Raw genomic sequence first — 23,410 nt, forward strand, 5'->3', positions numbered from 1 at the left:
GTTACGTTAGCCTACATGATACACCAGTAAAGTAATAAAATATATAGCTGTCGGCTATATTAGCCATGACTTACCGTTCTTTGTGCAGCTTCAAATGTCAAACAAAGTTGGAAATTGTTGCGCCTCCGTCTATAATTTTATAAAGTTGCAATCCATTTTTTGTTGATACAGCTTCGTCTTTATATCAGAAAATAATAATTTGGGGTATCATCTTTCCAAAGGCTCCGTCTGAATTCACCCGCCGACATTCCTCTGCACTGCCACGCACAACTTTTTCTTAGCTGGCACAATTTGATTGGCCGCTGTCCGATTCAAACTGTAATCCGTTAAATGAAGAGTTGATGCGCTGCACACTTTTTATATATTTGGGCTTGGGGAGGGTATCATGTCTGGTCAAGTCATAAGGCTCAAGTCCAAGTCAAGTCATGAGTCATTGGTGTTAAAGTCAAAGTCGAGTTGCAAGTCATCATATTTGTGACTCGAGTCTGACTCGAGTCCAAGTCATGTGCCTTCCAGTCCACACCTCTGTTATCATCTGTGAGTCCTGCCACAAGTTAATATGAAGCCTTTAATGAAGACAGCAGCGTCACATTATCACACGCACGCACACACACAAACAAACACACACATCATTAGAAACAACAGATCATTTGTTGTGGAGATTGACAGGAATGTCAGGAAAAAGAGTCCAAAACAGATATTTTATTCATTATCCACCCAAAGGCACTCATTACCTGTCCCAAACTCCCTTGTAGTAAAAACAATGATTCTTCTGGGGATTCTGTTTGAGATGAGTTTATCCTCTTTAATGCCTGCACCATGTCTTATAGAAGGTCCTCCTAACCCTGAACTGACAAGTCGTGTTTGGGTTGATTTCTATGCTTGGCACCATATAAGATATATATATATTTTTTTTAAGTTAACCTTTATTTAAGCAAGGAGTCATGCTGAGACCACGGCCTCTTTCACACAACATGAAAAGCAAAACACAATCAAATGAAACAAACATATTCTTCAGAATAAGGCTCTGCAACATCCACCTGAATTGCCCAATAGGCACCAACTCCACCGACTTCAAGGAGTTTTAGAGATGATTCCACGTGACAGGCGCAAAAAAAACAAAAAGCAGTTGCAGATTAAAGAGATCTCCAGCTTAGCCATTCCTGAGTCCGGGTCTGGTAACTTATACGTCTGAAGGTTAACAATGAGGGAAGGTATGACGGAAGTTTTTGCAAGAGGGCTTCATAGACAAAAAGAGCGCAATGCATTGATCTACAAGACATCATAGAGGGCCAGCTTACATTCTGATACAAAACGCAATGATGTGTACTGAACCTATTGCCCGTAACAAAGAAGACACCATACAAGACATCTAACAACCAGCTGAGAATGTGCAGATAAGCTAGGTTGGAGTGAAATCGAACAAGCACTTGCTTTTGAATGGCAAGAACTCCCTGTTATTTTCCAATGATTTCTAATATAATATCACATAACAGTTTATATTATTTACTTGCAATGAATTAGCGTACGTAAACGCATGTGGTTTTAAAGTGGAAGTCACCGCAGTGTTGAGCACCCTCTGAATCCGACATCAATCAGGTATTGGCTCTCTGCCATGAGACACAACAGTAACCCATCACAGAGGTCTGACACTTTACAGTGAACAGTGCATGTTCCACTGTGTCAACTCTCCCTTCATTCTGAGAAAGGATCTGACAGCTACACTCCTTTCAGACCCTGTGTGGAGATGGAAGAGCTGAAGTTAAAGAAGTCTACAGTAGGACAGGAATAGTATAATATAGGCTACAGTCTGATGCTGTATATTACCTTCATTCTAAGGGAGTATGTATCAATACTATGAGTATATATACAGTATATACAGTATATATATATATATATATATATATATATATATATACAGTTGAAGTCGGAAGTTTACATACACTTAGGTTGGAGTCATTAAAACTCATTTTTCAACCACTCCACAAATTTATTGTTAACAAACTATAGTTTTGGCAAGTCGGTTAGGACATCTAGTTTGTGCATGACACAAGTCCAACAATTGTTTACAGACAAATTATTTCAATTATAACTCACTGTATCACAATTCCAGTGGGTCAGAAGTTAACATACACCAAGTTGACTGTGCCTTTAAACAGCTTGGAAAATTCCAGAAAATGATGCCATGGCTTTAGAAGCTTCTGATAGGCAAATTGACATCATTTGAGTCAATTGGAGGTGTACCCGTGGATCTATTTCAAGGCCTACCTTCAAACTCACTGCCTCTTTGCTTGAAATCATGGGAAAATAAAAATAAATCAGCCAAGACCTCAGAAAAACATTTGTAGACCACAAGTCTGGTTCATCCTTGCGAGCAATTTCCAAACACCTGAAGGTACTACGGTCATCTGTACAAACAATAGTACGCAAGTATAAACACCATGGGACCACGCAGCCGCCATACCGCTCAGGAAGGAGACGCGTTCTGTCTCCGAGAGATGAATATACTTTGTGTGCGAAAAGTGCAAATCAATCCCAGAACAACAGCAAAGGACCTTGTGAAGATGCTGGAGGAAACAGGTACAAAAGTATCTACTGTATATCCACACTAAAACGAGTCCTATATCGACATAACCTGAAAGGCCGTTCAGCAAGGAAGAAGCCACTGCTCCAAAACCACCATAAAAAAGCCAGACTACGGTTTGCAACTGCACATGGGGACAAAGATCGTACTTTTTGGAGAATCCTCTGGTCCTCTGGTTTGATGAAACAAAAATAAAACTGTTTGGCCATAATGACCATCGTTATGTTTGGAGGAAAAAGGGGGAGGCTTGCAAGCCGAAGAACACCATCCCACTGGGAATGTGATGAAAGAAATAAAAGCTGAAATAAATAATTCTCTCTACTCTTATTCTATATATATATACAGTGGGGAGAACAAGTATTTGATACACTGCCAATTTTGCAGGTTTTCCTACTTACAAAGCATGTAGAGGGCTGTAATTTTTATCATAGGTACACTTCAACTGTGAGAGACGGAATCTAAAACAAAAATCCAGAAAATCACATTGTATGATTTTTAAGTAATTAATTTGCATTTTATTGCATGACATAAGTATTTGATCACCTACCAACCAGTAAGAATTCCGGCTCTCACAGACCTCTTAGTTTTTCTTTAAGAAGCCCTCCTGTTCTCCACTCATTACCTGTATTAACTGCACCTGTTTGAACTCGTTACCTGTATAAAAGACACCTGTCCACACACTCAATCAAACAGACTCCAACCTCTCCACAATGGCCAAGACCAGAGAGCTGTGTAAGGACATCAGGGATAAAAATGTAGACCTGCACATGGCTGGGATGGGCTACAGGACAATAGGCAAGCAGCTTGGTGAGAAGGCAACAACTGTTGGCGCAATTATTAGAAAATGGAAGAAGTTCAAGATGACGGTCAATCATCCTCGGTCTGGGGCTCCATGCAAGATCTCACCTCGTGGGGCATCAATGATCATGAGGAAGGTGAGGGATCAGCCCAGAACTACACGGCAGGACCTGGTCAATGACCTGAAGAGAGCTGGGACCACAGTCTCAAAGAAAACCATTAGCAACACACTACGCCGTCATGGATTAAAATCCTGCAGCGCACGCAAGGTCCCCCTGCTCAAGCCAGCGCATGTCCAGGCCCGTCGGAAGTTTGCCAATGACCATCTGGATGATCCAGAGGAGGAATGGGAGAAGGTCATGTGGTCTGATGAGACAAAAATAGAGCTTTTTGGTCTAAACTGCACTCGCCGTGTTTGGAGGAAGAAGAAGGATGAGTACAACCCCAAGAACACCATCCCAACCGTGAAGCATGGAGGTGGAAACATCATTCTTTGGGGATGCTTTTCTGCAAAGGGGACAGGACGACTGCACCGTATTGAGGGGAGGATGGATGGGGCCATGTATCGCGAGATCTTGGCCAACAACCTCCTTCCCTCAGTAAGAGCATTGAAGATGGGTCGTGGCTGGGTCTTCCAGCATGACAACGACACAAAGCACACAGCCATGGCAACTAAGGAGTGGCTCCGTAAGAAGCATCTCAAGGTCCTGGAGTGGCCTAGCCAGTCTCCAGACCTGAACCCAATAGAAAATCTTTGGATGGAGCTGAAACTCCGTATTGCCCAGCGACATCCCCGAAACCTGAAGGATCTGGAGAAGATCTGTAGGGAGGAGTGGGCCAAAATCCCTGCTGCAGTGTGTGCAAACCTGGTCAAGAACTACAGGAAACATATGATCTCTGTAATTGCAAACAAAGGTTTCTGTACCAAATATTAAGTTCTGCTTTTCTGATGTATCAAATACTTATGTCATGCAATAAAATGCAAATTAATTACTTAAAAATCATACAATGTGATTTTCTGGATTTTTGTTTTAGATTCCGTCTCTCATAGTTGAAGTGTACCTATGATAAAAATTACAGACCTCTACATGCTTTGTAAGTAGGAAAACCTGCAAAATCGGCAGTGTATCAAATACTTGTTCTCCCCACTGTATATATATATATATATATATATATATATATATATACTGTACATCTTGTCTGTGACTCAACTAGGTGATAATGTATGCTATGGAGGTTTAACTCCCAGCTAATGAGCACTGCTTCGTCTCTGTAGCGATCGTGACCTTCCAGATCGTTGTCCTATCACCAACCATTTGACCTCTGACCTTCTCCATGGCCGACGGCTGATTTAAAAAACTTTCTTGTGACGAGTTACTTGTAGCACATGTGTATGATGAGAAACCTAATCTGAGCCTGGTTCTGGTTGTAGGCTATAGAAAATCAAACCTAGTTCATTCTTTTCCCTCCCTTGGTTGGCTTGTGATTGTCTAACCCGGAGGGTATTGGGAGAGATGTGCATCGTTGCTAAATTTATCGGCCAGAGGAATGTGCTCCTGTTTAATCTCCTGAGACCCATGCTAGCATGCCCGTATGTGTGTTTGTTTGTTCAAGCATGTGTTTATATTTGTGTGTTTGTTTGTGAGTGTGTATATAAACAAGCGTGTTTTTACACACATACAAGAGAGATCTCATTCTCAATGTGACGTCCTGATAAAAAAATAAGTGTGTACGTGTCATGCATACATCTGTATGTGTGTGTATGTGTTTTTGTGTGTGTGTGTGTACGTGTGTGTGTGTGTGTGTGTGTGTGTGTGTGTGTGTGTGTGTGTGTGTGTGTGTGTGTGTGTGTGTGTGTGTGTGTGTGTGTGTGTGTGTGTGTGTGTGTGTGTGTGTGTGTGTGTGTGTGTGTGTGTGTAGTGCCACAGTCCTACAACACGGTTGAAGCCTAATCTCCCTGATACCACCATACATATAAAATAATGCTGGTGAGCTTGAAATGCCTCAGGGCTTATCATCCTCACCCTGCTTTCACTCTCATTGGTCTTTTGTTGAGTCCCTCCCTCCCTCACATTCACACACAGACGGACACACACACACTCGCGCATACACACACACTCGCGCATACACACACACTCGCACCGACACACACACTCGCGAGTACACACAAACCCAAAAACTCGCGCACATAGACACAGTTCTTCACACTCGCACATACACACACACACGCGCATACACACACACACACACAGTTCTTCATTGTAGCTGTTACTAGCTGTCATATGTGTTGAGTCTCTGTAACAACAACAACAACCATGTATTCAGAATGACTAATGTATTCAGTAGTGCCTCAACAGGATTACTCATATGTCACTACCTGCAGGGCAGGCGATGTGCTGCTGTACTTCTCTGTTGTTGTATTCGGTGTGTGTCTCACTTGTGAAGTAGAGGCAGAAGATGAGGATTACAGCTGCTGATGTGCTAAGTGATAATGGCAACGTATGTTGATCCTGTTTGATTATTTACTTATTTGCTTAGTGGATAGAAAATAATAACATGCGGGGAGGATGGGAGGAGAGGAAGTCGACAAACAAAATCTCTTACTCACTTTGCACATTCTGACTGACTGAATTCCACACGCGCACACTCGCCCACACATATGCATGCACACCCACACTGTTATTATTTTGCCTCAGACACAAACTGACAGACAAGGCTGCATCCCTCCAGGCTTCCTGCTCCTCCTCTCCTCACCTTCTCACTGAATGATATACACCTGTGACCATAGAGTGGGATCCAGGAAGAAGGATCCTGTCAGCGTCTGTCAGGTAGACGTCCTGCTGTGACTAAAAGGTCACGCGCAGGTGCTTTCACGCATAAATTCCCTCAATCACTGAAACGGACTCACACACACGCACGCCCACGCACACAACAGTACACACACATACATACCTATGCACACATGCAACTCCACATACACACGCACAGGTCTGTAGAAGCCCACGCAAGCATACATTCATGAAATTCACAAGCTGCTGTATAAGGCTTATAGACCTGGCTGCTTTTCCTCCACAATAAGAACTCAAGGATTTCGGCCCCACTTCTCTTATTCCATCTTTAAATAGGATGCAGATACTAGTCACTCTCCATGTTTCATTTGGCTTCCTATGCACTGCAGCACAGGTAGAAAAGCCTTAAAGGGGAAGGATACTTTTTCTACCCTCAGCACTGACTCAGTACTGTAGTTACACTGCCTAAACCTTTTAAACATAACCATTTACATAATATCATAATATACTCTGCTTCTTTGCTTCTTTTTTTACAGTGCTCCTCATTAAAGGGGCAAGAGGACCTGAATCCAGACGCTTTAGTGGGCCCCTAGTATTTTGAAGAGCCATCAGGAGCACATGGTTACTCCAGTCAAGACTCTGAATCATCTTGATTGGACATTTAAAAGTTTAGTGGGGCCGAAATCCTCCAGTTTCAAGTTCCACTCAGGAGATGTGAACTGTGGTTTCTTAAAATGGCCTTGAGTGCAGCTTGATAATGAGATCATACAGAATGACCTTTAGTAAAAATGATTGGAGGTAAGCCACGGATACTCTGACAACAGTGGGGGTGGTATGTACTCTCTTAGAGCAACCTCATATACTGTACTGTATTTGTTCAGTATTCCTGTTACTCAAGATCAAATATTCAATATCTGGGTCATATCTTAGTTATAGTAAAAAAAAAAATAATACAAATTTGAAGGGGTAGATCAGTGTAACGGTGTTCCTCTTCCTCTTCATCCGAAGAGGAGGAGCAGGGATTGAACCAAAACGCAGCGTCGTGATAAGACATGATATTTATTAACAAAACTGAAAACACGACGAACACTTGAATAGAAACAAAACAACAAACGACGTAGACTGACCTGAACGTAAGAACTTACATGTAACACGAAGAACGCACGAACAGGAAAAACAGACTACACAAAAAACAAACAAACAAACAAAACCGAAACAGTCCCGTGTGGCGTAACATACACTGACACAGACACAGGAGACAACCACCCACAAACAAACAATGTGACACCACCTACCTTAATATGATTCTCAATCAGAGGAGATGAAAACCACCTGCCTCTAATTGAGAACCATATCAGGTACCCATTAAACCAACATAGAAACACAACACATAGACTGCCCACCCAAACTCACGTCCTGACCAACTAACACATACAAAACTAACAGAAAACAGGTCAGGAACGTGACAATCAGCTTTAATATTGGAGATAGATTGTAGCTCCCGTCAATGTAATTGTCTGCATAATGTCCAATCCTCCATATATATTTTTTGTAAATATATACAGTTGAAGTCGGAAGTTTACATACACTTAGGTTGGAGTCATTAAAACTTGTTTTTCAACCACTCCACAAATTTCTTGTTAACAAACTATAATTTTGGCAAGTCAGTTAGGACATTTACTTTGTGCATGACACAAGTCATTTTTCCAACTATTGTTTACAGACAGATTATTTCACTTATAATTCACTGACAATGACCCCAAGCATACTTCCAAAGTTGTGGCAAAATGGCTTAAGGACAACAAAGTCAAGGTATTGGAGTGGCCATCACAAAGCCCTGAACTCAATCCTATAGAAAATGTGTGGGCAGAACTGAAAAAGTGTGTATGAGCAAGAAGGCTGACTCAGTTACACCAGCTCTGTCAGGAGGAATGGGCCAAAATTCACCCAACTTATTGTGGGAAGCTTGTGGAAGGCTAACCCGAAACGTTTGACCCAAGTTAAACAATTTAAAGGCAATGCTACCAAATACTAATTGAGTGTATGTAAACTTCTGACCCACTGGGAATGTGATGAAAGAAATAAAAGCTGAATTAAATCCTTCTCTCTACTATTATTCTGACACTTCACATTCTTACAATAAAGTGGTGATCTTAACTGACCTAAGACAGGGAATTTTTACTAGGATTAAAAGTCAGAAATTGTTAAAAACTTAGTTTAAATATATTTGGCTAAGGTGTATGTAAACTTCCGACTTCAACTGTAACTATAGGCATAAAGAGGTACTAGAAAGCCTTCTAGTGTGGTAGGAAGGAGTCCTCGTCAAAAACAAAGATGATAACACTTTACACTAACTGTAATTACTGTAGCAACATTGCACCAAGTTTTTAGCTTCAAGAATAGAGAACTGCTGTGTCATTGAGACACACATATCTTGAATAGTTTCTGGTCGTGTTTCCAGATGTGCAAATGAACTCTTCAGTCCACTCATTCCTGTGGAACAAGCACGGTCAGAACAGTACACACTGCTATTTTATATTCAGGAGTAGCAAACCAAAGAAAAAACTCAAACAGAAAAATGTATTTTGAACAATTGACTATAAAACAATGAATGTGTATTCAACACAGCTGTTGCAGTGCACAGTAATTGCAATACATACAAAATAGCCCATGGGTATGGGAACCGGGCACAGTGTTAATGTACAGTGTTTTCAGATGTGGATAATGGCGGTAATACGTGCTCTTGCCTCCTGCTCCTCCCATTGGTTTTTGGGCAGAAACCAACAGTGAGTGTGAGTCTCCCTCCACTGCGCTACACTGTGGCTGGCTGTTAATTACAATGATAATGGCTCCTATCTGCCAGCTGCCAAACCACAGCCTGTTTTATATTTCAGTTTCTCATTTTGTGAAGCAGGCGTGGGAGGACAGCCTGATAGTGGCTGTTGTTGTTATTTTTCCGCTGCGAACAACAGTTGCATTGATAGGAATGAGTCCTAATTAAAGTACTTTTATTAATCATGCAAATTGCCGCCGCCTCAAAAAAGATGCTGCTTTCACAGACTGGCAACAGCGATGACAGCCACTCCCAGCTCCCCTCTATAGCACTGCAAGCCAGTGCTGTGATGGCAGGAGCCCATAGGCATGCCGTGATGGTGATTATGGATGCTTTGCCTGTTTTTCTCTAATGCAGAGGGGAAGTTTCTTTCAGAGTGTGCCTCCAGTTCAGTCAGTGATTGCAGCAGAGGTGTTTGCTGGCTGTCTAGACTGGGGGCGTGATAATAATGGATTAACAGCATTTATAGCCAAGCGCTTTCCACTGGGTCTCCAAAGCACTTTACATCACATGGGGGAGCTGACCCCATCCACCACCTGGCTGGAATAGCTAGACAAATCATTAGTCGTAACATACCCAATACTGTCAAGTGTAACCTTTATTTAACCTTTATTTAACTAGTCAAGTAAGTTAAGAACAAATTCTTATTTTACAATGACAGCCTAACCCGGCCAAACCCTCCCCTAACCCGGACGGTGCTCGGCCAATTGTGCGCCGCCCTATGGGACTCCCGATCATGGCCGGTTGGGATCCAGCCCGGGATCAAACCAGGGTCTGTAGTGACGCCTCTAGCACTGAGATGCAGTGCCTTAGACCGCTGCACCACTCTGGAGCCTGAATGGAGACTCTTTGGTCTTCAACATAAGTTATTGTGTTTGTAGCAGGAAGAGAAGCAACAGTTGGCCAGTGGACTAATAGTGATACAACTACAGCACTGCATCAACCACACATTCAGACAATCTGTTCCAAGTTGCCTCTTCCTTCAGCCTCTCTCTGTGAAAACAGTCTTATTGAAACACCCCTCAAAACTCCCACAATCCACTATCCTTCCACTCTCATATTCAACCAAGCACGCTGACATCACACTGTCCAAGGTACATTTAATTAACTAATGCCAATCTCCAACAATGGTGAGTGCTCCTGCCGGGACTAATGTGTCTGTGATAGATACGTATAAAGGCCTCATCTGCCCAACCAATCCGGACACAATTATGACAGTAATTGTCCGCAGGCACAGCGAATAGAATAGCCCCCCTCCGGAAATGAAGCTACTTTTGAAAGCATAAAGAAACAGAGAGAGAGAGGTCTTCATACGACGCTAGCTGCTATCTCCTCACAGGCAGGGAGTAATATTCCTCACCATGGCAACAAAATGGAGGCCTTTCGTCATGCTTAACCAGCCATGGTAATTAGGGGAAACTTCCGCCGCACCTTCAATAATTATAGGGAAATTCAGATTTTTGTGTAATTTTGTGCCGTCATATGACTTGTACAGGCAGGAGAGACGATTGTGTCGAGTCCTCCATGTGTAAGCTGAATGAGGCAGCTAGTCTCCTACTATCTGGTGCATTATGAGTTTGGGAACAGCCTCATTCACGACTGGGTTTTAAAGTAAAGCCCCTGCTGCTGACAGAAAGATATTGCTCAATCTGTTCCAAAAACAGGGCAGTAAATCTAATGGGACTGGGAGCTCACCAAGATCCACACAACTGTTGGGTATTGTCAGGGGCGGACTAGGACCAAAATTGGCCCTGGCATTTCTAACACATCGGCTCATTGCATTCATTGAGTCCCCAATTATTAACCAGATAATGATCATTTTGCACACAAAAAAGATATAGTTAGACAGGCAGACTAGGCTAAAACCGTGCCAGCACATCCGGCATTTGCCCGAAATGCCAGATGGCCAGTCCGCCACTGGGTATTGTTGTGAAGTCTGGTCTAGAAGTAGAACAAATCCCTGTCGTCACCCCAAACCCAGAGGTTTAGGCAAAATGGTTAGGTCTTACCATAAACACAGTATTTAATTAACAGCTAACACAAGCCAAAATGTTGATGTATTGTCTTTATCGTCTTTCTATTGGACTACCACTCAGGATGTATTTACTGCAATGCATTCCATTGCACAGTTCACACAGTCTCCTGTGCATATATGATGAATAAACTTTGATTTGACTACCAGAGTAGTAGCCTTGCAGGGGCACTGCACTGCTGCTGATCGTGTCCTCCAACCTCTCTGTGGGTGTGTGTATGTGTGTCTCACAGGGGTTAGGATAAAGGAAAGAGACCAATCTCAGTGTCTCTGTGATAATTGAAAAAGTAATTTTCTTCTTCATTCATATCTCACATGGCCTTTCCATCACTTCCCTAACAATGAGAAGCCTTGAACTATGACCACAATTAGATGCCAACGTAAGAGGAATGTACATTCCTAAGCAGATAGCTCAAAGACAATCCTCATAACTTCACCCACACTGTCACATTTGGCATTAAAACCCCTTAAAACGAACTGAAAACGGGTTTGAACGTTCACTAAATAATGAAGTCGGACAGAGACAATATGAATGGCATAATTTGTTTTCTGAGACACTCCATCGTCCTATTGTTGGTGTTTATTTGAGCCCATTATGAAGTGTGGTTTTCTCTCACCTTTCGACATCTATCTACCCTTTAAATCCCTTTCTCATTTATTCAGAGAAACATGTCAAGTAGCAAAACAATCAATGTCTCAGCAGATAACTGGCAATTAAATGAGAAGGAAGTCACAAGGTCGAGCACAGTTCTTAGATGGGCACCCCAGTGTGAAATTGGTTGAGTTAATTTCCTCAATCCAAGTCGCTGTCATGGGCCAACCCACACAAATACACTATATATACAAAGGTATGTGGACACCATGCAATCTCCATAGACAAACATTGGCAGTAGAATGGCCTTACTGAAGATCTCAGTGAATTTCAACGTGGCACCGTCATAGGATGCCACCTTTCCAACAAGTCAGTGTGTCAAATTTCTGCCCTGCTAGAGCTGCCCTGGTCAACTGCAAGTGCTGTTATTGTGAAGGGGAAACGTGGAAATGTGTAGGAGCAACAACGGTTCAGACGCAAAATGGTAGGCCACACAAGCTCACAGAACGGGACTGTCAAGTGCTGAAGCGTGTAATGCGTAAAAATAGTTTGTCCTCGGTTGCAACACTCACTCCCGAATTCCAAACTGCCTCTGGAAGCAACGTCAGCACAATAACTGTTAGTCGGGATCTTCATGAAGTGGGTTTCCATGGCCGAGCAGCCGCACACAAACCTAAGATCACTATGCGCAATGCCAAGCGTCGGCTGCAGTGGATTAAAGCTCGCCTCCATTGGACTTTGGAGCAGTGGAAATACGTTCCTTGGAGTGATGAATCAAGATTCACCATCTGGCAGTCCGACGGACGAATCTGGGTTTGGAGGATGCCAGGAGAAAGTTACCTGCCCTAATGCATAGTGCCAACTGTAAAGTTTGGTGGAGGAGGAATAATGGCCTGGGGCAGTTTTTCATGGTTTGGCTAGGCCCCTTAGTTCCAGTGAAGGGAAATCTTAACGCTACAGCATTCAATGACTTCTAGATGATTCTGTGCTTCAAACTTTGTGGCAACCATTTGGGGAAGGCCCTTTCCTGTTTCAGCATGCCCCCATGCACGAGGTCCATACAGAAATGGTTTGTCGAGATCGGCGTGGAAGAACTTGACTGGCCTGCACAGAGCCCTGACCTCAACCCCAATCGAATCAGAACGCCGACTGCGAGCAACGCCTAATCGCCCAACATAATTTGCCGACCTCCCTAATGATCTTGTGGCTGAATGGAAGCAAGTACCCGCAACATCTAGTGGAAAGCTTTCCCAGAATACTGAAGGCTGTTATAACAGCAAAGAGGGGACCAACTCCATGTTAATGCCCATGATTTTGGAATGAGATGTTCGACGAGCAGGTGTCCACATACATTTGGTCATGTAGTATATGTTCTCACAGATTGTGGATTTCTCTTCCAGCACACCAGCTGCAAACCTCTAATTCTTCTAATTCAACTATTCTTCTTCATATTAGACACACGAAAGACTGTTGTCGGAAACAATGATTGATCTCAAACATGTGTTGTCATATTTTCAGAAATATGTCCAAATATCATTACAGATGCTTGATAGACAAACCAAAACGGTTACTCGTACGCCATGTGAAGAAGTGTCAGGTCAGGAGAGGACTGAAGACTTGTCACTGGAGTTTTTCTGTCACACATTCTGCCAAGTGTGGTGAGCTGGTGGTTTGTGGTCCAGTTGGTTAGGCCCTAAGTGTTTTTCAGTGTACAGTATGTTCTCTGGTCAATGAAGTGGAACACATGACAGGAACACATATATGGAGTATGAAGGTGGGTGCAGAAAGACAGGTTAGACTGACATTGGGTGTCCCTGGCCTAAACTGACCCGTCTGACCTCTGAGCTCTCTTAACCTACGCACACACATGCACATATACACACTTGCATGCACACAACTACACAAACACCTATTTTTATTTGTTTATTTTTTTACCCTCTTTTTCTCCCCAATTTCCTGATATCCAATTGCGATCCAACTACAATCTTTTCTCGTCTCTGCAACTCCCCAACGAGATCGGGAGAGGCGAAGGTCGAGTCATGTGTCCTCTGAAACATGACCCGCCAAACCGCGCTGCTTAACACCCGCCAGCTTAACCCGGAAGCCAGCCGCACCAATGTGTCGAAAGAAACACAGTTCAACTGACTACCAGAAGTCAGCCTGCAGGCGCCCGGCCCGCCTCAAGGAGTCGCTAGAGCACGAGGAGCCAAGTAAAGCCCCCTCGGCCAAACTCTCCCCTAACCCGGACGACGCTGAGCCAATTGTGCGCCGCCCTATGGGACTCCCAGTCACGGCCGGTTGTGAACGTACCCGGGTCTGTAGTGACGTCTCAAGCACTGTGATGCAGTGCCTTAGACCACTGGGCCACTCGAGAAGCCCTCACACACACTTATAAGGCACATTCTGTATAAGACACACATTGATTAATTACTTTCACAATGCTTCTCTGTTGCCTCAGTGAAAATCACACATCACAATCTTCAAGTGGAGAGGCTGGCTGAGTATAGGAGTTAAGAGGGATTATTCGGGCATAACTCTCTAATGAGGGCACTGAAAGTTTAATTAGATTAGATTTACATAAGAAGAGTTAAATGATATTGCCCACATGTTTCATTTGGGTGTAATTATGGTGGCAGGTTCTGGAGATGTATGGGTGATAGGAAAGCAGAAATTTCAATGTTGGCTTTTTTGCTTAAATTGAAAACAAGCAGGAATTATTACATTTGGAGAATTTCATATTAGATATTCTGTTTTTAAATTGCTCTTGAATGTCTCTTGATGATAGTTATTCCTCATGATGTATCACAATCTATTTCATAATTGCGCAGGGAGAAACATAAAGGAGAGGACATATTTAGGCTATTCCTCACTCCAGAACAAATTGAAAATTGTTACCGATATTGCGCATACTTTTCAATTACCTTGTAATAACACTCTATTTGTTGATTTAGCCAATGACCGTTTCAACGACCCGCCTATTGGGTCTCTCTTTGTGCCATGGGTGGAGACTCCACGAAATTGACGTTGTCACTGAACCGTTGCTCAACACATTCCCGACTTGCTTGGAACGGAGGGCTCCAGAACGAGCAGGCGAACACCGGGTTTAAGAAAAGTTTATACTCGGAGTGCTGCGCGCAAGAAGGTCCTGAAACCGGCGATTTAATTGCGGAAGGTAACCAACCTGTCAACACATTGGCGTTCTGGGGCGTCGCTTCAGTCGCATGCTGTAACCTAGTGGAGTTTATTTGAGATAATGTCATGTTTTGTAGTGTTCGGAAAGCGAATGTTCTCTGTTCCGATCAAAGATATTCGAACAACAGTGTTTTCTCCAACAAGATGCTGTGATGTGTTGTGAATAGCTATTGATCAGATGTAGTTTATAGCATTATTAATACCACGTGACATTCCTTGCCAGCTACTGAGACTGATATGCTCCCTCTGTGTCGTGTTTGTCTGGCATCTTTTATTGTGTCCGTGAATGTAGCCAGCCAACCTTCCTGACATTCATTCCTATGATACGTAGCAGATGAGCGTTTCAGTCTTACCAGATGTGGTACATTTTGTATCGGTCGAATAGGCTACGCATTGAGCTATATAATTGTTACCAGAATTGTCTCACACTTCTGCAATATTGCTGTTGCTTTTGAAACGACATTCTTTGGCTGTGACATGGGTGTACGCAACAACCCATCGGTGTCGGTGCTAGGAGAAACTTGACTGTTTATTGATAGGAACTCCGGAATAACGGTGCATGCACCTCTATCTCCAAATAGGGATGCGTGCGAGTAGAATAGCCTAGGCATGAATAGTTTGGTATAAGTAGCCTAGACTATTGTTTTAGCTCATTCTAAAACATGAAACTCACCCTGTTGTCAATTCACCAAATATGTGTGTGGTTATTGCAATATGCTCAGTCTTACCGTATGCTACAGTTGTGTCCTCTCATGTGCGTTGTGCGTGGCTACCCTGACGACGCTGTCATGGTAATTAAAATTACAGTATAAGTTATTTTGTAGTGGTGTTCGTTGTGAAAATCGATACGTGAGTGAGTCCCATAAGTGCCACACCTATATCAAATTCTCTCACACGGGGACTCATGGTGAGCGTCAGTCATGTTTCCTAATTGTAGACTAGGCTACGTGTAAAAGGGATTGTAGTACTTGGTGTTACGGAAAATCAATGTTTAACTTTCTGTTTCAGAGCCAGGGTTGCCAGGTCTTAATAACATTTCTAGCCCAATGACGTCTCAAAACCCGCACAAAAAGCCTGAAAACTAGCCCATTTTTCTTCAGAGCAAGACAGGAGTTGCCACATTTATACAATAAACCCTTTTACCATAACGTTATTGAGCCATTTAAGAAGGGATATCGAAGTAAAATTGTAACGACATTAGAAGAAAAATTCGGTTTTCATCAAAATAAGAATTATTGCAATTGTAATTAACGAATTCGATATGTTGCATGAAAAAAGATAAGTTGCCCTAGTTAAACTCGCCAGATCATTTTCCATCAATGGATGTCAATGTCACTTGTTTGACTGCTATGTTTAAGCACAAGGGTGTATGGTATATGGCCAATATACCACGTCTAACAGGCTGACTACACCGCTCGCGTTGCAAAATAGATTTAGAAATCTATATTATTAAATTATTGCACCCACACTGCTCGCGCACGCCAACAAGTGTCTGCGTTGCCAAGGGCTAAAATAGAAGTCAGTTCTATTTCTGGCGCAGATCGCGCTGCAAGTCCTGCCTCTCCCATCTCCTCATTGGTTTATAGAAGCAGGTAACTACGTGCCATCTCCTCATTGGGGTGACTGAAAGATGAACGAGGTCATTGGCGGTAATGCACCTAATTTATGAAAGTTGCCAATCGTAATATAAAGTGAAGAGAAGAAAAAGCCTAGGGGGAGAGATGTCTAGAAACAATTCGGTTGACCGTTTTATGTGTGGATTCATTTTCGGAGTAGAGGACCTTGTGCATTTCAGGTAAAATAACAACTCAATGTTTATATCCCAGGACAAATTAGCTAGCAACAGCAATCTAGCTAAATAGGACAAATTAGCTAGCAAGTGCAAGCTAGCTAGCTAAATTGCCATAAATGTTTAATGCTTTTCGACCAGTCCCCAAATTAATGTAATTGGTTCAGAGTTTGTTTTGATATTTTAACCTGCGTGTCGTGATCGCGTTTGGTGTAGGGGGACAAATTGTATTTATGCACGATGGAGCACGCGCGCAGCCCGTTTGGGTTCCGTGTAAGGGCTGTTCTTTAGCACGATGCGACACAGAGTGCCTGGATACAGCCTTTAGCCTACCATCAGTTATAAATGGCCCATTTACGAGATTGACTTGTTGTCATTTCAATAGGCATTGGCTACAGATAAAATCTGGGTTTATGATTGTAATTCAACTTTGCCATGGTTTGCTTAGATAGATGCAGCTAGCCTATTGCCCCTGATAGGCCACATCTTATTTCAGATAGTTTACAGTAACCTAGCCATGATATAAGCAAGATGTAAATTGAACATTTTAGCAGCTTGCTTAGTTCAAATTAACATACTAATTTATTCAACATTAATAGCTTGGCGATTTCGAAGTAAGAAGTGCTTGTGTTTCCCAATAGCCTGCTGGAATAGGCTACTGAGGATGCGGTCATAATTTCAATCACTGAATTAAATACTAATAATATGTATATGAACTGAACTGCATGTCAACAACAGCCAGTATTCTTTTTAACCTGTAGCCTAATCTGACTGACTGTTACAGTCAATATAATGCGTTCTAACAACTGATCGGCAATTGCGATAGAGCTTTTATAACGTCCAAGTTAATGAACTAAACATAGCCTTTTTAATAATTGCATAATAACACAAGGTTACAAAAACAATACACTGAAGCTATATGCTATTTATTAAATATGTTTGCCAGCTCCAGGTAGGCTACACAAGTGACACAAATTGATTTGCAATGGGAGCCTACAGTAGCCTACAATGGCATATAAATTAATAGGCTACTTGATGGCCAACAGATGCAAATGTATCATTCTCCACATTTAATGTCAGTTTCATTGAGGATTTTTCCCCATAACAGAAGCACACCAGGGAGTTCCATAACTTCCACTTCAAATTTCCACTTGCGCATAATGACAAGTTAAAGAGCCTACCTACAGCTGGTAAAAAGTTGTCACAATGTGCAGGTGTGCTGCTGTCTCCTCTCACTCACATGACTCAGCCAATAGTGGACTAAGCGGCATACTGCAGTGCTCTCTCAACACACACACACCCCTGCTTCATTGCCTGATAGTCAGCAGCAGCAGGTCACAATGAATAGATTTGTATTTTTTGAAGAGAAATGCCATGGCGGCCAGCGTGCATGTAGTAGTAGCTCAAAATCCTGGAAACTACGACCAATACATTTTCACCCCCGACAGGGTTTTCAAAGTAGCCCAATTTGCGGGAATACTACGGACTTGGCAACCCTGTTCGGAGCATATTGGGTGAATGGAATTGGATTGGATTTTTAGTGTATTCTGAAAACGCAACCTGGTCTAAGATCATTTCATATTATTCTGTATGTAAATCCAAGACTCTCCATTTAGTTTGATGTGTTACGTTTCGTATGGTATGTTACAAATGTTACTAATTACAATTCGTATTATATGTTACGAATTTGCAAAATGTACAATATGTTAAGAATTAGCAAAACATACGATATGTTACGAATTCTAGCTAGGTGGCTAACTTTAGATAGCTGGCTAATGTTGACTAGGCTAGGGGTTAGTGTTAGGGGTTAGGGTTAAGGTTAGGGTTCAGTTTAGGAGTTAGGTTAAGGGGTTAGGTTAGCGTTGAAACTAATTCGTTTGGAGTTTTTCAATACATTTTATTATTTGTAGAGACTTAGGTAAATACCTGTAGTCAACTTGTGCAATACCTTGGGAGATAAAGCAGACTGCGTACTTCATTTCACCTGCCACATTATTTTACATTATGAAGCTTACGTAGTTCCCCAGAACAGTTGAGCCAGTCACGTGTTCGTTTGTAAATAGCACCAGGGGAGAAAGCGGAAGCAGGTGAGTCAAGCTGTGTATTGAATGGGCCGCGTTTAATAATGAAAGTCAAGTGGTTTTTTCTCTCTTCAATAGAGTGATCAGGGACTTGCAGCTGTAGTTTTCCTTCACAGAAAATACATTAGTGCAACACATTCGGCAGAAAATAGCTTCATTTTTCATCACATGGCAACAGAAGTGCAACACTATTTGGCTGGCAGGCACACAAGTAAATGAGCTTACAAAGAAAAAGCTATTTTTTTGTTGCAAAATCGTATCATATTTCTAATGTTTATCATAGAAAGAATGTAGCCAGCTACATTTCCTAATGTTTTGCTGAAAGATAATCTTGCATTTAACCGAGAAAGGTTGTCTGGCTACACTGCGAAAGTAGCTACAGGTCAGTCATAGCGCTGTCTGCTGATAGAATGCCTGTTCGTGAATTCTCATCCGAGTGGAGAAGGGCAACTGAAGCAGAAAATTAGTCTGATGCCGAACAGAAATTACAATAAGAAGCATTTTACGCCTGCATTTACAAAACCCCGCAAAATATGCAGTTTAAAAATCTGTGTGAAAAACGCAGAATTTTGCGTGAACCCAAACCCTATATTTAACGTGCTAGTTCATCTAAGTTTCAGAAGTCAAATCCATTTGGATTATTTATTTCTACAGCTGCCACTATCTTGATTTTCTTACGTTTTTTTTCTCCTCTTCCTTCTCGGCCCATCTTCTCCTCCCCATCTTCTCTGAGCAGAGCAGGGAGGCCCGTTGCCCTAGAGACTCCAGATTCCACAAAGACACAGGGTGAACACATGCTGCCCCAGAGCCAGTACTGTTCTTCCTTCAGACAAGCATGCGTCAAAACATTGTTAATTTGCACATTCGCTTTTAAATGTCCAAACTCACCAAAAATTACATTCGGTAGCTCCTACCTATATATGTATAACTTTATGAGCTGGATTGCCTGTCTTTGCAATTTGTTTATTTTCGTTTGTGCTCGTTAGCATATTTAGCGATCAGCCTGCATGGAAATTCACTATTATTTGTGCTAATTTTGTTAGCGTTCTGGTAATAGATGCCCAATAGGCTTTTTTTTTTTTTTTGGGGAGCTCCCTTGTGTACTAAGCCGGTAATACCATATATATCCCAGTATAAGAGAAGGACAGTATTATGCTATGATAATTTGGATACCGCCCAATCCTAGGTTAGGGGAAGGGTTAGCTACAAGGGTTAAGTTTAGGGTTAGGGGAAGGGTTAGCGAACATGCTAAGTAGTTGCAAAGTAGCTAAAAAGTACTAAGTAGTTGAAAAGTTGCTAATTAGCTAAAATGCTAAAGTTGTCCATGATGAGATTCAAACTCGCAAACTTTAGCTTGTTAGACATTTGCATTATACACCCACCCACCCTGGCCAACCACTCTTTTCCATCTGTTTTATGTAACCATACCAAACGTTTTTTTTTTTTAAACATCCCGGATTTTTTAATACATTTTTTTACCTTTATTTAACTAGGAAAGTCAGTTAAGAACAAATTCTTATTTACAATGACAGCCTACAGGGGAACAGTGGGTTAACTGCCTTGTTCAGGGGGAAAACGACAGATTTTTACATTGTCAGCTCGGGATTCAATCCAGCAACCTTCGGTTACTGGCTCAACGCTCTAACCACTAGGCTACATGCCAATTTTCATTTACTATGTTACATCTAGTCTATGAGAACAGGCTGGAAAACGAGTTGCTAAAATAGCTTGTGACAGTGGATGCTCTGCTTTGCTGTCTACAAGCCCCCATCAAGCACCTATCAACTGCCACCGCTCACTCCATCTCGCGCGGAGCTACTACGGCCACTTTAGTCGTTAATAATTATCCCCTTGTGAGAATAGGGTATGGTCATTTTCTTGTCCAAATGCTGTAAAATTGCCGTCATTCAGTTGCTCATTCAGCAGCTCTCGTTTCCCCCCTCATTATGCCTGTGATATATAGGCTACACCATTTTCCCCTCTCCAAATAGCTTTTTTCTTCTCCCCATCGACATTTCCATGTGGCAAACTATTCCTCTTCTTTGAATTACTATCATAATGGTTTTCCTCCTTTCCCCCTTATTACATCTTCACGGCATCTTGGTCGGCAGTAGCCTTTGAAGCCAGGTTGCTATGGGTGCTAATGAAATCTCATTTCTAACTGGTTGGTTGGCAACTGACGTCAAACTTGGGCAGATCTCAACACCCATGATAGTTTTCAGGTTATCAGGTGAATCCAGTCGTCCGTATTTCAATACCTAGATGGCTGAATGCTTATGTGAAGTGTCAAATATAACCTACCACATCACAAGATGGATTGTAGCCTAGTTATCTAGGGACAACCTGTGCCAACTGAAGCCCGGAGACAGGTTTTACCCAGGTGACTGACATAATGTGTTTGTCAGGTGGAAAATTGAACCAACTGGAAGTTCAAACGTAAAGCTTTTAAAGCAGTGGCTGCATCTTGTTGCATAAGCTATTCCTTCCATCTTCCTATTTCTCTCCACTTTGCTGATCAAGGCTTAATTTACTGGGAAACTATCAGAAACATGCCTATAGCCCCATCTTGCCCTCTATTAAGTGGAGTTTCATATTGCCTTCCGCCATTTCAGTGTAAAATGCAGCCAGAGTCTGTGTACAGCCTTGATCAGTGGTTACCAAACTGCTTACAGCACTTTTACAGTTGCCTTGCAGTGTTTGTTGACACTGTTGTTGAAATTGGTCATCAAAATCACTTCTCTTCAGAGGGGTGTGGCGTCTTGCCCGTGTGCCAGAGACCAGGAGGACGTACTGCCAGGGCCCCGGGTTCACACAGCTCCACAGGGACTGTCAGGGGATAAAGTTATAATAAGGTATTTGAGTGGGCAGGAGTATGTGTGTGTGTGTGTGTGTGTGTGGGGGGGGGGGGTTCTTCTATCCTTGTTGGGACTTAAAATTCTCCAAAGTCCCCACAAGGATAGTATAACAAGGAAACTTCTCCCCATTTCCCACGTTCCCATGAAGACAAAGGTTATTTTAAGCTTAGGGGTTAGGTTTAGGTTTACAATTAGGGTAAGGGGTTAGTGGTTAGGGTTAGGAGTTAGGTTTATGGTTTGGGTTAGGATTACGGGTTATGTTTAGGGTTAGGAGTTAGGTTTAGGTTTATGGTTTGGGTTAGGATTACGGGTTAAGGTTAGGGTTAGGGGTCAGGAAAAATAGGATGTAAATACATTTTAGGTCCCCATGAGGATAGAAGAACTAAACGTGTGTGTGTGTCCGTTCGTCCGTCCGTCTGGCGTGTTGGTAGTTGTCTCGTGTTGGGGGTTTAGTTTGTTAATTAGTACTCTAATTATACTAGTAACAACAGGATGTTGTCACATCCATGTGTGGTATCTGCAGGTTTGGCTGGTGTGTGTGTCTGTTGTACGTACGTGCTTAAAGGTGGGTGAGTGTGGCGTCAAGTGTGTACTAGCTACATCTGTGGATTTGGTGTGACTGAGTATTTGTGTGGGTGTGATCTCTGGCCTGGGTGTGTACAAGTGGTAAATCTGTGGGTTATGCAAAAGGGTTTGTTTGATACCATGCTTCTTCATTACTAGAGACCTGTGATATGTGGTTGGATGGTGGGAATAGCATGCTCCTCTCCCCTTCACTTCATCTCTCCCTGCAACATACACTTGGCATGACCAAGTGTTATGCCGCCTCAAAATGGGCTTTATTTTCAATGCGATGCTTTGTGGGAGAATGATCTTAGGCCTCAATCAATGGACTCTTCTTTCATTTCTCCAATAGCTGTTGGGGTCTTCTGATGGTGGAATAGCATCAAAGCAATGGGCGGGTGTCACGCCCTGACCATAGATTGCTTTGTATGTTTCTATGTTTTGTTTGGTCAGGGTGTGATGTGGGTGGGCATTCTATGTTTTATGTCTAGGTTGTCTATTTCTGTGTTTGGCCTAGTATGGTTCCCAATCGGAGGCAGGTGTCAGTCGTTGTCTCTGATTGGGAGCCACATTTAGGTAGCCTGTTTTTCTTTGTGTTTTGTGGGTGGTTGTTTCCTGTATCCTGTGTTAGTGTTTTCACCATACGGGACTGTTTCGGGTTTGTTTGTACTTTTGTTATTTCGTTCAGTGTTCTGTTTGATTTATTAAAAATATCAATATGGACACTTACCACGCTGCGTATTGGTCCGATCCTTGCTACTCCTCGTCAGACGAAGAGGACGAAACCCGTTACAGCGGGGGGCTTCAGGTACTGTAAACCAGATGGCTATTGTCAACAACATCCCTCAAAGGTCAAGGAAGATTCACTAGGTCAGGTTCAAAGTTAAACTCAACGAGAAACAATGCCAAGGCCTCCAATTTAAAAAAAAAAACATCCCAATTAAAAAACAAACTCATCAAAGCGAAGATAACGTCCGTATGAGCACAGCTTTAGCCGTGTAAGTGGAGCTCTGTAATGGTCCTTAGGGTATTGTTCAATTTAAGGATCACTTTGCCTTTAAAGCGGCTGAATGTCAGGAGCATACTAATTGCATCACATGGGAAGCAAAGGCACAGTGTGAGACGAGTCCTGCCATGCGCCTCAGTGCCAGAACTGAAAGACTATACTTAATCAACGGAAAAAATACATTGCAGACACTTTTAAGGTAAGCCGCCATTCAAGATGAAAACGAAGGCCCCTTCCTCTTATGGTACCTCTGAAATCATGAGCCCAGATTTAAAGGGACTATGTCAGTGGTTGC

General features: G+C 42.4%; 1 protein-coding gene across 2 annotated transcripts in view; it reads left to right on the forward strand.

The window, feature by feature from the left end:
* The first annotated feature begins 14,647 nt into the window (after positions 1-14,647).
* The window catches only part of LOC139579603 (junction plakoglobin-like), a 61,612-nt gene continuing 52,849 nt past the window's right edge, over positions 14,648-23,410 (forward strand). Inside the window, exon 1 of one of the 2 annotated variants that reach the window (XM_071408376.1) lies at positions 14,648-14,800. The gene's annotated coding sequence lies outside the window, so the exon portion shown is untranslated. Of the gene's footprint in view, positions 14,801-16,592; positions 16,616-23,410 lie in introns of those variants that run through there. The other variant, XM_071408393.1, reaches the window with a different exon arrangement.

Source organism: Salvelinus alpinus, chromosome 1 (genome assembly GCF_045679555.1).
Source record: "Salvelinus alpinus chromosome 1, SLU_Salpinus.1, whole genome shotgun sequence".
Lineage (NCBI taxonomy): Eukaryota > Metazoa > Chordata > Actinopteri > Salmoniformes > Salmonidae > Salvelinus > Salvelinus alpinus.